At 51.0% G+C, this 15,649-nt stretch overlaps 1 long non-coding RNA gene and 1 other non-coding gene across 2 annotated transcripts; both read right to left on the bottom strand.

Annotated features, from left to right (window-relative positions):
* Nucleotides 1–213: 213 nt before the first annotated feature.
* Nucleotides 214–14,630, bottom strand: LOC140213592 (uncharacterized). The gene is made up of 3 exons (XR_011890484.1): nucleotides 14,590–14,630; nucleotides 5,860–5,905; nucleotides 214–368 (listed from the first exon to the last, which is right to left on the bottom strand). It is a non-coding gene; the product is annotated as an uncharacterized lncRNA (long non-coding RNA).
* LOC126519341 (U2 spliceosomal RNA) lies at nucleotides 8,262–8,444 on the bottom strand. Its single transcript, XR_007596560.2, has one exon. It is a non-coding gene; the product is annotated as a U2 spliceosomal RNA (small nuclear RNA).
* Nucleotides 14,631–15,649: the final 1,019 nt, after the last annotated feature.

The raw sequence follows: 15,649 nt of genomic DNA, 5'->3' as shown, positions 1-15,649 counted from the left end.
CATAGAGTCGCAACACCAGAAGCACTAAGCCGCTGCAGCGGTTTCACATTATTAAGCAACCATCCCAAATTCATCGCCTATATCAGCATGTAAAGAGTTAGATAGGTCTTATAAATGTCCCTCTCGACAGGCAGATCTGAAACAAAATTCCACTTTATTGGCTTCGTTTTTGTGCGCAGAGCACTAATAGAAGCTAATGCAAGTGAACCGCATTATAAGGACAGGAGGGTGCAACACATGGCTAATACGTCAAGCAGGCGAAGCAGGGGGCATACGGTAGTTCGCAAAAACCCACATGGTAGCTCCCGCTCATACAGCTATTGCTGCACATGTCGTGGTCAGGACTGCCGCATCTTTAGTCCTCTGTCCTGAAAAAAAGAATTGGCCATTAATGCGCACATTTACTGCCACTACTCAACAAAATAGCCACCGTTTCACTCGTAAAGGCTATCACTGTTTGCGATAGGAAATTGTTAGACAACTATACACAGAAAGGTTAGTCGTTTTAATAGCCGTATAGATTGCTGTAAACATTCGCTTGCAAATTTCATTAACAAGCAGATCGTCAAGCACGCACAGTCAAACATAAACACATTTCAATGAATGACCACGGACACTCGCTGATCGCGGTATCAAGAGCACCAGTAGAGCCTACCGAATTTTTCTTCGTGCTGCCTCCTGTTTCATAGCGAGCTAGGCGTTGGAGGCGCACAAAAAAGTGATCACCTATTTCGGTTTTGGTAGCTTTCAAACTCACCACAGATTAGTGAAGGGAGTGAGAGAAAACTTTATTTTTATTGGGCACGGAGTGGGGTGGATCCCCATGGGGCTCTTGCATCACCCAGGGGGCGCTGCGAAACTGGTGCTAAAAAGCGCCCTCTTTCCTCAACTGGGTAGTACTAAGCTCGGTCGTCTGCTTCGGAAGGCACGTTTACAATACGGACCCGCCACTTTCGGTTTTGTTGTACTGCGGCTTGCAGCGAATATCGGGCGCCGAATATTTTTTTCAGGGGTGGCACGCTGCGTAAAGGCAATAACTTATGCAACGCCGAATACGTGTACGCCGTTCAAGAAATAGGCGGCGAAGTTTTAGCGCGGTGTCAATCGCAAGTGAAGCGAGTCGCGTACGAAGTTGAACTTCAGGTAAGGTTTACACGCTGCTAGATTCAGGCGCAGAAACACGAGGAAATGCTTGCTATAAATGAATTCACAGCAGCGATAAGCCGGCATCATGTGTACCGAACTGCTCGAGCGCACGACAGTACGCACGGCGACGGCAGCGGTCTTTCGACATGCCGCGAAACGGCGGGCCTCCTGCAATCTTTATTGATTGCATGTCGCTAGACAAGTAGTTATGCCTACTGCACTGTAGTAGCGGCCATCTGTCCCTTTAGCAATTGATAAATAACTGATGCGATGCTATAAGCTCGCAGTAACGTACGTGCGAATCGCGCGAGCTCGTGTGCTGCTCGCTTGATGTAGCTTTTAATGACAGCGCTCGAACATCGATGTGCTGCAATCAATAATATCTTGCTGCGCTGCCTCAACATGCTGGCTTGAGGTCAAGAATAAGAACATTTAACTCTCTAACCTGTGCTGGGGTAGTGAATTGTCACCGAATCAGCCCGACCATTTGTGCTCATTTGCACGCACCACTTCGCACGGGTCCAATTGTTAATGGTCGCTGTGGCCGGGTCTCGTATCGTGAATCACCAGCCATGCCTGCTGCTATGTCGGCCTACCGTCGGGAGTGTAGGTGCAAAAGACCGAATTTTAGAACGCAGATAAGCAAGGTTCAAGACAGGCGAAGCAGTGAGCATGGCGCGAAGTTTCGCATAACCAGCGCGACGAACTGCAGCTAACCAGCACGCCCGACGCTCCACTTCGTGAGGCCTTGAAAGAAAACGGTAGAATCTGATGTTGGGATTCAGGCCTTCTTGTTCATGGCAGCCGACGACGCAGAAGTAACCACCGTGACGATTTTTCAAGGCTGAGCTAGGTCTCTCCGGATCGGCGTCGCCGATTCCTCCTGCTTCCAGCATTACGTCACACGGGGAGTCCGTTTTCGTTAAACTATAGGCTGCGACGAGCTCGCAGCGTGGTCGGCGTGGTCTGTGAGAAGTGACGAGCCTTTTCGCACTCGCAACAGGGCAGAAAACAGTGCGAATCCACGCAAAACTCGGGCTAGAAACATGCTTCGCTACAGCCAGTGCTCAATACGACACAAGCTGGCACGACCCACATGTCGTTTCCCGCGCCGCCACCTGACGCCGCTACTATACCTCAAACTCCAACGCCCATGGTGGATGGATACTTCAGTTCAGAGCACCAGCGGCGGTGGCAGCACTTTCGGCTTTAGCAATCAGGTTTTGCTGATGCCCCAATACCGAGGTGGTCAGCACCACCCAGCACTGCTCCTGCGTTGCGTTTCGGTTAGGAGACTTATTAGAAATTTTTGGACGGCCTAAGTGGTGTAATATAGGCAAGCTCGCTCGGTACAAAAAGGACAAAGGTATTGATAAAGTCTGCATATCTGAGAGGAGTAGGAGGACGTGAGGATGGCCGCTGAGGTGGAGTTGCCTCCGGGCCGTGGCTTAAACTCTAGTGAGGGTTGGCTTTGCTGGTGGTACTGTTTCTCTCGAAAGGCGGCACAGCGCAAGTATTTAATTGCAGGAGTCCAGTACTTGTGCATTGGGACCTTAAGGAGCCATGCAGTGACCGATTGTAGTTACTATGAGCTATTGTGTGTACACAATGGCTTCGTGTTCCGGTGTCCAGATTACCGTGGTGCAGGGTGTTTAGTTGAGGCGGTTGAGGATATCGTATGGGACTTTATGCAGATGACCGTTTGCCTAGGCGCGACGCGTTGTTTGACAGTGCCTAAGAATACATATTTCCTCATTCTGTCTCAATGCAGCTGCAATGGCAGCCTCTTCTGCCGCGGCAAACTTGTGAGTGCGAATGGAGGCGGATACCAGTTCTTTCTGTCGGTGTCTTGCCAACCCCATTGCTAGGCGTTCCTCATTCAGGTACTTGGCCGCATCTATCCAGCGAGTAGTTAGGGAGCGCCGTATCCTGTTTATATCGGTTTCACTCGTGCTTCCTTCCGGCCCAAGTGATATAGCGGGCGCCTGTTACGCGGAATAGGGGCCACCTTTATTTGCTTATGTACGAAGAGGAGTGCTTGTTGACTGTTGGTAGTCATCATGACGTATTGTGATATTTTAGGAGTGGTTATGGCTGCTCTAGTGAGGTCGACGGGCGCTTTGCGCATGTCGGTGTTGTTCAATTACTTCATCTCTGATATTATCAATGCCCAATAATATCGGTATTATCGCTCCCTTACCTGGAGGAAGGCAAAGGGTTTGTTTGCACGCTTTACGCAGTATTACGTTTATTAGCGCGCTTTCTTTTGATATAAGGTTTGTATAATGTGTAACGCACGTAACTCTTCTCCCGACAAGATCGTGAATGAAACGTTGAAGCTCACCTTCTTTCATGGCATGTCTGCCACTTGCAACTTTTTAAAAGCCGAGTTTGTTTTAGTGCGCTTATATTGCGGTTATTGCGACCATTAAATTCCATGTGACTAGATAATATGCGTAGTGTTTGGACTCTGGGTATAGGTTTTCGTTTATGCAAATTTCAACGGTCTTTCTATCTGCGCTTTTTCTTCCGGATTTCTTTTTGAGCACGAGGAGATCAGATTTTTGGGGGGAGCAATCCAGGCAGCAATCTTCGGCGGATTCCGTGACGTAGTTTAGCTCTGCTTGTAGGGAATTCTGCTGTTCTTCATCCGAACCTCGAGTTACCCATGTGGTATTATCGTCCGTATATATTTCGCGACGAACGTAGGGGATCTTCTCTGGAGTCTCTGGGAGGTTTTTTACTGCGCAGTAGAAGAGAAAATGTGATAAGGCCAATCCTTGAAGAATGCCTCTATTTTGAACTTTTTCTCTTATGCCATCATGGTATCTACACCTGTCATTGTCCTGTCTGTCCATTAAAGGATCTCAAATTCAAACGTACATTTGATGCCCGCAATTGACTTGCGATAAGCCTTTTTAGACCTCATGAGCTACACTGCCAAATGCTCTTTTAAGGTCCAGTGCGTGTATGCATTTCCCATGTTTGGTGACATATTCCGCTACTACTTCCTTCAATTGTGGACAAATGTGGCAAGAAGTCATATGTTGAGTGAATAGAGAAACCCTAAAGGTTTCAGGTGATTGCGCGCCGCGTTTTGGAAAACTTTCCACATCTACAACGTCAGGGTTTGGCTGGCATGTTCGTGACGCTTGGAGGCCTGCAGGGTGTAATAGTAAAACGTTGCCGCGATTGTATTCTTATGGTAAAATTCCCACTTCCGAATCGCGATAACAGATAGTCGGTTGGGGTTCTGTCGGGTCGTCCTCCAGGTTTCTGAGGATTTTATTTGTGAGCGTGTCTTGTCCATGTGCTGTGTACTGAGTTAGGGGAATAAAACATTGTCCAGACTACCGTTGTTTTCAAGAGGCGATCTGGATCTTCATTTCGTTTCCCTCTACAGCTTGGTATGGATGTATGGTTCCGTGAGTGGTCGCCGACCTATTTTGCTTGCAGCTCTCGCAGAATCTCTTCGCGTGACGGCGGTTGGTTTCGGAGCGTGCTTCTGATTGTATACGCTCTTTGGTGCTTGGTTTTTGTTCGGTCCAGTAGATGTTTGATTACTACATATGTTAAAGAAATGCTTAACTTTTTGCTCAGGCAGGCGCACAAAACTTATCAGATCGGCCGCAAAGGAGGGCGAAAACAACACGCTACTTGCCCTAGGCGACCTCAATGGCATTCGTCCGACATTGAGTTGCAAACTCACTTGGAAAGAAGAAAACGACATCCACTCGCTCTTTCAAACGCGCGCACTGACACTCCTGACTTACTCATACTTTCCAAACAGAGTGGGGAGTAGTGCATAGAGGGACACCTGTCTAGGCCTTACCATGTTCAAGAACCACAAAAAGGCCACATGGAGAAGTACGGAGGAAGCGCTGTGTTACGATCACCGCATCCTGGAGGTTGCCCCTTTGCTTAAGCATACAGGCGATCACATCGATCCGGTCCTACTGAGAGATTGGACGGCGTTTCGGAAAGCGAGAGTGCAAAAAAAAAATGTCGCAGTTTCGCCTGAAAGACGAAGCATCGATTGCAATAGCAAGTTAGGAGACACCTATACGAAGTAAGGATAGTAGTGTCATTGGCTGTATAAATGGACAATCGCAGTGGTAGCGCCGATAATCGCTGCCAAACGCTGGATGCTCGTGTGAGCAAGCGCGGCACAATCACCCAACGAAATGACCTTCGTGCAGTCTTTCGCTTCAATGCGATAGCGGCGAGAACATAGAGCGCACAAAGGTATGAGTCCCATGCATATCCGTTTAAACATACGGCGCGCGCGGTCATGCCAAATCCGCAATTGTTAGCGGAGTAAGATCCGCCTGCACTCCCTTCCACGCTACCCTCCTGCTTTCTTCTATATAATGCGCGCGAAACGGAGCCGCGACCTTCTCTTTCCCTTGCGCCCGGTCACGAAATACGCAATTGCTGCAGGAGCTCACCGCCTCCTCCCTCCCTCCCTCCCTCCCATCCCAACGCGATCGTCAGCTTCCCACGCGTGCTTGCACTTGCCCATACAGCGTACGACGCGCGGCGACCGTTGTATCGCCTTTGGCCTTTGTATAAGATATCACAATGACGCCCACGGTGATGGGGAAAATGCTCCTGGAGTGTTCATTTATTTTCTATCATTACAAAACACGAAGACATCAAGTCGCTACAAAAATGGATGAGTGAGCTCAAGAAAGTCGATCAGCCAACACTCACCACTAATAGTCGAATTGTGGCAACGGATGAATGGGTTCGTAGAATCCTGAAAAGATAGCGTAAACAAAAGCATTCGACAAAATTAAAATGACACATAGCGGCAACAGGCGGAAGAATGCGGTATGGCCCCTGTGCGCCGAAATTGGCCAAATTACTACGAAAACAGCATGCACCCTGCCACGCTTATCCTCGTCATGGGCTACAGTGAACACAGTAGAAAAAATTGGCAGTGGTTTCGCTTGGCTATGCCAGAATACACGTAGCGAAAGCTAAGACATAGCACGGTTAACCTTGGTTAATCTTGATTGCAACTCCAGTTTAGTCTGGTTGTCTAGCTATGTTGCTTAGTTTAACCAGTCGGTCAGCGCGTTGTTCGTCTGTTTCCCGGGCGATTCGCTTCCTCTTCATCTCGTTCCGATGTCGATACCAGGCCTCCTCCTGCTTATTAGAATATTCACCGTTCATACTGCCCCCTCAACTGTGGTTGGGGCGCACGAGAACTCTCCGTTTCAATCATCCGACATTTTATCAGGCATGCGACTCGGCTGGCGAAGCGAGCCGAAGCGAGCGCCACGACGAGGAACGCATTGTGACCTCGTACCAAACGGCGGCGTCAGAAAGGCGCGGCGCTGCGCAGCGGCGGAACACCTGTGGCTCGGTGCTACTAGTGGCGCATGCGCAGTAGTGACGACATACCGAGAGAGAGAGAAATATCCGCGGCGAGGCGCGCGTTGTGACGTCATGTGCCTCCTCGGAGCACTGCCACGGCGAAATCGCAAGTTCGGGGCAAGTAAAGCTTTGGCTTTAAAAGGAATCGCGCTGCCCTGCCCCCTTCACGCCCAGCTCCTAACGTGCGCACATCTGGGGCCCTATAACGTAAAACTATTTCAATATGTTTCTATTCCAATCTCCTGACGTCAAATTTGCGTAACCACCGACGCAAGCACCGGGCGGTCACCCGCAGGGTTGTCTGAACAGACCAATCAAACGCTCTCCTCGTTCGTAGAAGGTCACTTTTGTTTGCTTGAAAAACGAATAACATTGCCTACACTGAGCGACTTGTCGTATCTAATTGGCTGACAAGAGTCGAGGAGAACGCTCAAGTGTAGAGGGATTCACTGGGGCAAAGCCAGTGCACTGAAAATCGATAACCGCATGAAGAGGGTGGTGCCGGCGTCTGCGATTGGTCGGCATTCCCTTACTTAGCTTGTGGTGGCTGGTCGAACATCACGGCAGCATGCAACGGAAGCTTAAGAATGACGCTAAAGCTGACCCTCAGCAAAGAAGAGTTGGCAGAATGAGGTGGTAAACGTGCCGAAAGGGCTCGAAAACGTTACACGGCCACGCAAGAAGTTTTATTATACGCAAATACACCCATGCTCTCCGGCAGGTGCGAGTAGCCAGCGTCTCAGCGATCGGCGGCCGCGATCTTTTATTCCTTTCGGAACGGGGCAGCCTGCGGCTATTCCGAAGAAAATTCAGTTTTGTTCGGCATATTAATGCATCTTTCTCGCGTACACGTCACTTTGACGCGGTGAGTTTGTGCGGCTTTGTGACGTCGCGTTACACGCTGGTGAAGTGGGTGCAGCCCGAAAACTTTTTACCAATAGCCGAGGGCTAATGGCGAAAGGGGTCGAATAAGAAATAGCTGTTTTTCTTTTTCCTGTCAAATCGTGCATAATCAGTGTGTACACATCATATCAGATGGGGCGGTATCGCGGTTTTCGTGACGTCGCGTGACAGACAGGTGAAGTGGGCGTGGTCGAAAAAAGTTTTTGACCAATCGTGGAGGGCTGATAGCAGAATTGGAATAGAAAAGTTTGGAATAGTTTTACGTTATAGCGCCCCTGAAAGCTTTAATTTCTTGCGCACTCGAGAAGACTCAGGTGCACCAAGCAAATATCCTTCTAGGCTCACGCTCTGATGTTTACCCTCACAGCAACAGCATACGAGACGCGGTCCCGATGTTATCACACTTGCGCTTTATACGGAACCTCGTGGCGACGCCAACATGGACGATGACGGCACAAATTCGCCTGGAGTGTCCAAAAGTTGCATATCGCATTACTATTGGCCATCCTATATTAAAAGGTATCGCGGCGTGCTTTAGGGAACCAGACGTGAAACGCGCCAGTTGCAACATTTAGTGAGAGCATACGTAGAGAAACAACACAGTCTTCCGTAATTACCGGCGAGGTCTTAGCACTTTCCGATCAAAAAGCTTTGCAGTTAGGTACGAAAATGAAGGTGCTACTCAAGATCAAGGAGAAGGTGCGTTCCATTACCGGCTACAGAGAAAAAAGGACTGCGCGGCCCCCTTTTTTACTGCCGTTGCGTGGATTTATTTCTTGCAACGAAGCTCTAGATGGCCAGTTTCCCGCGGATTGATGCCCGTAGATCAAAAAGCAAGGGCCGATCCCGAAGATAGTACAATACCCGAGCGACACGCGGTGCTGTTGAAGCAGGCTTCAAGCACACCGCCAACTTGCGAAAACAGGTTTATTATCTTGGATCCGCACAGAAGCCCTATCAGATATAAAGCTGAGAAAGCACAGATACGACACTTTGATCTCCGTCGCCCATGTCTACGTTCGCGCCGCATCTTTCTGTCGCATTCTGAGCGCTTGCAGGGCTCCTTTCGTTTCCATCCGTTCTTCCGTGGTGGCGGTCCCGTCGAACCCTCACGCGTATCTCGTTTCCGCTGTCCCGTCATCCGCGCGAATGTATATAAAGAATCACAGTAAATGAGTCCCTACCAATGTTCAAAATTCCGTGTCACCTCTGTGGCGTATGCTAAACAGATTCGCTGGTCAAACACTTTCACAGAATGGAAGCGCTCATGATTTTCAACATGTTTTTCTCTTATTCCTCACATTAATTACATAGGTTAATGACTAAAAGTGTCTGATGGGGATGTGCATCCACGTTACTGGCTGCGAAAAAGAAATAGCCGCTGTTTATTGGCGACTATTCAAGTGATCCCTTGCTTAGGCGCAGCTAATCCAGGCCTTTTGGGAATTTGCTTCCGTAGGCCCGTTACCTGATGTGACTTGTCACCTCATAACATTTGCGTGTCTTTTTTGCGTGCAAGACGAATTGACATATATATATATATATATATATATATATATATATATATATATATATATATATATATATAGAGAGAGAGAGAGAGAGAGAGAGAGAGAGAGAGAGAGACAGGTAAACCTGGTTGCTAGCACTTATAAACATTCTTAGTTCTGCACACCGCATCGACCAGCGCAATGTCTACACCTAAGCAGCAAGAATACGTTAGCACAAATCCGTGAATACGTCATACACTGGCGGCTTTTGCAGGTCATAATAAAGGAAATGTGCACAAGACTGATGACACTTATCGTTGTGTGGCAAAATATGACACAGGTGTGAAAAGGTTTATTGGTGGCGCCTAATGCGAAGGCACAGCGACCGGGAACGGCGAGGCAGCCCGAAGCACTGTCCAAACGGACGCCAGCACTCAACAGCGCGAGCGGAGACGAGCCGCGTGTTGGCGATGCGGCTGTGCCGCGAGGCGCGTCTTCTTCTTCACAATCTCCCCCCGGACAAAAAGAGCCATCCTGGCGCCTTAAGAATCGGGAGGTAGAGGGTCGTGGTAGGGCTTGAGACGCGAGACGTGGACAATGTCACGTCCACGCCGACGCAAGTCTTCAGGTGGTGACAGGGGCTCAATGAGAAAATTCACCGGGGACGTTTGTTCTAAGACTCGGTAAGGCCCTTCGAATTTTGGGACGAGTTTCGAGGAAAGCCCCGGCGTTTGGAAAGGGACCGACAACCACACAAGAACGCCTGGAGCGTAGGTGGTGTTTGGACGCGTGTCGATGCGGTTTTCTTTCTGGCTCTGCTGTTGCTCTGCCGTAAAGGAGCGCGCTAGCTGGCGGCATTCTGCGGCTTGTCGGGCGACGTCGGACACAGGTAGACACTCGGAGGCGTCAGGACGGTATGGAAGGAGCGTGTCTATGGTATGCGTGGGCTCGCGGCCATACAGGAGGAAGAAAGGTGAAAATCCCGTAGTGGCCTGGATCGCGGTGTTGTACGCGAACGTGATGAATGGAAGGATGCGGTCCCAGTTACCATGATCAGATGCCACGTACATAGAGAGCATTTCACCAAGTGTGCGGTTAAATCGCTCTGTGAGCCCGTTAGTCTGTGGATGGTATGCAGTGCTTGTCCGATGAATAATGTGGCATTCCGAAAGCAAACTTTCGACGACTTCGGAGAGGAAGGCGCGACCTCGATCGCTGAGGAGTTCTCGAGGTGCGCCGTGTCGAAGCACGAAGCGATGTAGGACGAAAGAGGCTACATCCCACGCTGTAGCACTCGGTAAAGCAGCAGTTTCGGCGTAGCGTGTCAAATGGTCAACAGCAACTACGATCCACCGATTGCCGTCTGGCGTCATAGGAAGCGGGCCGTATAGGTCGATGCCGACGCGATCGAAGGGTGCGGCTGGGCACGGGAGTGGCTGCAAGGCACCAGACGGGCGTAAAGGCGGCGATTTGCGGCGTTGACAGTCAAGACAGCACCGAACAAACTTGTGTACAAAATTGTACATGCCGCGCCAGTAGTAGCGGTGGCGAATTCGTTCGTACGTCTTGAAGACTCCGGCGTGGCCACACTGCGGATCGTTGTGGAAAGCGGCACATATTTGAGACCTTAAGCTGCGGGGAACCACCAGAAGCCACCGACGACCTTCAGGAGTGTAATTGCGTCGGTGCAGCAGCTGGTCACGAATGGCAAAATGAACTGCTTGGCGTCGGAGGGTTCGGTATACAGGGATGGTCGATGATCCAGAAAGATAGTCGAAAAGAGAAGCGATCCACGGGTCACGACGTTGTGCGGTGACAAAGGAGTCCATGTCGAGAGATGACACGGAATGTGCGGAAGTTGTTCCGCAGGCCGAGTCTGGAGGTAAAGGTGAACGAGACAAAGCGTCTGCGTCGGAGTGTGTGCGTCCGCTGCGGTATACGACGCGAATATCGTACTCCTGGATGCGTAGTGCCCAACGGGCTAGGCGGCCAGTGGGATCTTTCAAGTTGGCGAGCCAACAAAGCGCATGGTGATCTGTGACCAAGTCGAATGGACGCCCGTACAGATATGGTCGGAACTTGCCAAGTGCCCATACTAAAGCCAAGCACTCTTTTTCGGTCACGCTGTAATTGGCCTCAGGCTTCGTCAGCGTGCGACTCGCATAGGCGACTACGTATTCGGGGTAGCCCGGCTTTCGTTGGGCGAGGACGGCGCCGAGACCGACCCCGCTGGCATCTGTATGTACTTCAGTTGCAGCTGACGGGTCGAAATGGCGAAGAATAGGTGGGGAGATGAGAAGATGACGCAGCGTCGCAAAGGCGGAGTCACATGCAGGAGACCAGCAGGAGAGGGCGGCGTCACCGCGTAGAAGCTGAGTCAATGGCGCCATGATCGATGCGAAATTTCGAACAAAGCGCCGGAAATATGAGCATAGGCCCACGAAGCTTCGAAGTTCTTTGATGGTCTGAGGCTTCGGAAATTCAGCGACTGCTCGAAGTTTTGCAGGATCGGGTAGAACGCCATGCTTGGACACAACGTGGCCTAAAATGGCAAGCTCTCGCGCGGCGAAGCGGCACTTCTTGAGGTTGAGTTGAAGGCCAGCGTTCGTTAGACAGGTCAAAACTTGTCTGAGGCGGAGCAAGTGAGTAGGAAAATCGGGCGAGAAAACCACGACATCGTCGAGGTAACACAGACATATAGACCACTTGAGGCCACACAGCGTGTTGTCCATGAGTCGTTCAAAGGTGGCAGGGGCGTTACAAAGCCCGAAAGGCATCACCTTAAATTCATATAAGCCGTCAGGTGTAATGAATGCGGTTTTCTGGCGATCGGCAGCAGCCATCGGGACCTGCCAGTACCCTGAACGCAAGTCAAGGGACGAGAAGAATTCTGCTCCCTGAAGACTGTCGAGGGCGTCGTCGATGCGCGGCAAAGGATAGACGTCTTTGCGCGTTACCTTATTTAGCCGACGGTAGTCGACGCAAAAGCGAATAGACCCGTCCTTCTTGCGAACGAGAACGACAGGAGATGCCCAGGGACTGTGCGAAGGTTGAATAACATCACGGCGCAGCATATCTTCGACTTGGGTGGTAATGACACGACGCTCTTCGGCGGAAACGCGGTACGGTCGTTGACGTAACGGCTGATGTGAACCGGTGTCAATGTAGTGCTGCACTTCCGACGTGCGGCCCACGCGAGGTTGTGAAACGTCGAATGAATTTCTAAATTTGTGCAGGAGATCAAGAAGGTCGGCGCGTTCGGCAGGTGTGAGGGTATCGGCGATGGCATTCGAGAACGCATCCCTGGACGTTTCCTCAAGCGCGGACATCGAAGACGGTTGGCCGGAGTCGACATCAAAAGAGTCTCCGGGGACGTCAACCAAAGACGAAGAGTCGAGGAGTTCCACGAAGCCAAGGCATTCGCCAACGAGCAACGTAATAGGCGCACAGAGGGGATTGTAAAAGTATATATTGCTGCAGCCGCCAGCCATGTCAAGCGTCGCGAAGGGTAGTGGGAGTGATTTACGGCTCATGAAGACGTCGGACGGTGTGAAGAGGACCGTTGCATCAGCGATGGCATCGCAAGAGACAGGTACGAGGGCGAAGGAGCCAGGTGGAATATCTGTGTCCTCGCGCACGGTAAGTTTAGAAGGGCGGTCGCAATCATCGTCCAAGGGTGCGTCACAAGGGGACAATTCAACTTCGGCGCGTGCGCAGTCGATCACGGCTTTATGGCTGGATAAGAAGTCCCATCCGAGGATGACGTCATGTGAGCAGGTGGGAAGAACAATACACTCGACGATGTAAACAATGCCGTGAATAAGCACACGTACAGTACAGGCTGCGTGCGGAGTGACGTGCTGCGCGCTTGCCGTACGAAGCGACAGTCCAGAAAGCGGCGTGGTCACCTTGCGCAGCGAACGGCACAGTTTGGCGGCTATCACAGAAACGGCTGCGCCGGTATCCACAAGAGCGAATGCAGGAACACCTTCTACACATATTTCGACCACGTTAGCAGGAGAGGCGCGAGGACTTAGACAGTTCGAATGGGGCGCAGTTCTTCCCTCTTGAACTGCGACGTTCAGTTTTCCTGGTCAGGTGGTGCGGGTCGCCGACGCATTGGGGAGAGCGAGCGTCGGCGAGGGGATGGCGAGCGACGTGAAGGAAATTCTGGGATGTCAGCACGAGCGTACGGTTGGGGGGAAGGAGCGGCGTATTGGCGAAATGGCTGGCTGCCGTACTGGAAGGGCCGCGAGGCGTCGCCGAACGCTTGAGGGCGACGGCGGCAATATCGGGCGACGTGTCCGGGAGTGCAGCAGGAATAACAGATAGGTCGATTGTCAGGTGTCCTCCAAGGATTAGCTCGCGGTGCGGTCCAAGATGCAGCATGGGTTTCCGGTGGCAGCGGTTGGGACTGGGTCGCGAAAGACGCCTGTGGAGGCCTGCGCACTGCCTGCGCGTACGTGAGAGGCGCGGCCACAGGCAGGACTGGCTGCGCATAGGTGAGAGGCGTAGCGACAGGCTGCACTGCCAGCGCAGAGTTGAGATTCGCGGCTGCAGGCGGCTGATGGTGTGCGGACGGGACAACTTGGGCGACCTCTTCTGAAATGAGGGTGCGGAGCGTGTTTGGAATACGGGAGGTGGGCTCCTGAGTGAAGGGGACTAACGAAAGTTGGCGGGCAACTTCCTCACGCACGAAGTCCTTGACCCGCTGAAGGAATGAGGATGGGTCGTACATGTTCTCAAGGCTCGCCAACAAGTCGTCGCTTCCCAGAGGACGCCGAGTCGAAGCGCGTTGCTTCCTTAACCCATCGTAACTTTGGCATAGGCTGACAACTTCAGACACAGTGCGCGGATTCCTGGCTAGGAGCATCTAGAATGCGCCGTCATCGATGCCTTTCAGTATATGGCGAATTCGCTCAGCTTCGGGCATTGCGGCGTTGACTCGTTTACAAAGGTCCACGACGTCTTCTATGTAGCTTGTGAACGTTTCTGCCGTCTGCTGTGCTCGGGCGCGCAAGCGTTGTTCGGCGCGCAGCTTGCGAACAGCGGGTCGGCCGAACACTTCTGTAAAGGTTGTCTTGAAGAGCGACCATGTGGGTACGTCACTTTCGTGGTTGTGAAACCACAGTTGGGAAACACCAACCAGATAAAAGATGACGTGCGTTAACTTAGCTGGATCATCCCACTTGTTGTGGGCGCTCACCCGTTCATATGACGCAAACCAGTCTTCTACGTCTTCGTCGTCTGCACCGCTGAAGATCTTGGGGTCCCGTTGTCGTGGAACGCCGGTGCAGGCGACGGACTGTGGCGTCGGTGCCGTTTGGGATGAGCTGTCGGTCATGGCGGGTGGTAGCGGTCTTGATCTTAGCTCCAGGGTTTCAAGCGACGGGGTTGGAGTCCCAGCACCTCCACCAATTGTGAAAAGGTTTATTGGTGGCGCCTAATGCGAAGGCACAGCGACCGGGAATGGCGAGGCAGCCCGAAGCACTGTCCAAACGGACGCCAGCAATCAACAGCGCGAGCGGAGACGAGCCGCGTGTTGGCGATGCGGCTGTGCCGCGAGGCGCGTCTTCTTCTTCACACAGGGTGTAAAATTTTCTTAGAATGTACTCACGCAGCATTTCAAGGCATTGTAGAAGGCGCGTTCGGAGTTCCAATTACTCACCATATTGGTTATCTGCTCGCTCGTCACCCGGCGAACGTCCGGAGCTGATGCCCATGAAGACTGCGTACATGACATTAAGAATTTTTGATGAAACTCAAATAAATCATGCATACCTCAATTCTATGCCTCATGAAATGGAAATATGTGTACACGAATGATTGCACAATTGTCACAAAGACTATATTCTTATCTCAGCGCTGGTCCTAGTACGATGCAAAAGTAAAGTTTGGGCGCTTAACCAGACGCATGCATGCGGCCATGCAATGGGGAAAAGAGTGAATGCAGATAAATGTCGACACAGCCCGAGCACGAACAGGTGGGAGAGATCAATACACGCCCAGAAAATCTTTTCCAGGAGTCTGGAGGGGCCGCTTCATGCCGGACAAACATCCCTTGTTCCTACAACTAGGGAAACATCGTCCACGGGCAATGAGGTTCGGCGCATAGATATCAGTACTTGGGAGATGACCCAGATACTGAGTATAAGGAATAAAGAACCTGATATCTTGTAGCGTGAATTCTTGCATTATTAACGGTAGACTGACGTCATACGCTTCTTCACTCTCAGTTTCATGAACATTTTCGGGTGCTCCTCTCTGTTAAAACTTTGTGAAGCGTAATAAAATAATTGGACTGTTTCTGTCTCGATATTAGATGTATTATCAGTACTCGATAACCAAGTACTAGGAAAATGCTTCAGAAAAAATTTATTACTGCAGTGCGTGGTTTCTGCAGAATCTTGCGGAGTTTGTATGCACAACAAAATACAGTGCAACAGAACCTGCCTCTGAATCGCAACTATATATATATAGTGAGCGAGAGAGTAGGCGAGAGAAATTATGCATTCAATGGTTGGTTTCAAACCGCGAACCCGCAGCCTAGAAGCCCGAAGCTTTATTCACCACGACTAGGACTCATGTCTAAAAACACGGAATAAAACACGTAATCCAATTTGGCTCTTGCACAACTGCACTTTGGGATGCCTAGCGCGACGTGTGTATCACTAGCAAGATATTTAGTCGTCAATATTGAGCATGCGCCATGTTCCACATGACAATAA

Source organism: Dermacentor andersoni, chromosome 10 (genome assembly GCF_023375885.2).
Source record: "Dermacentor andersoni chromosome 10, qqDerAnde1_hic_scaffold, whole genome shotgun sequence".
NCBI classification, from domain to species: Eukaryota; Metazoa; Arthropoda; class Arachnida; order Ixodida; family Ixodidae; genus Dermacentor; species Dermacentor andersoni.
The sequence above is the reverse complement of the archived record's forward strand: the minus strand, read 5'-3'. Positions and strand labels throughout refer to the sequence as shown.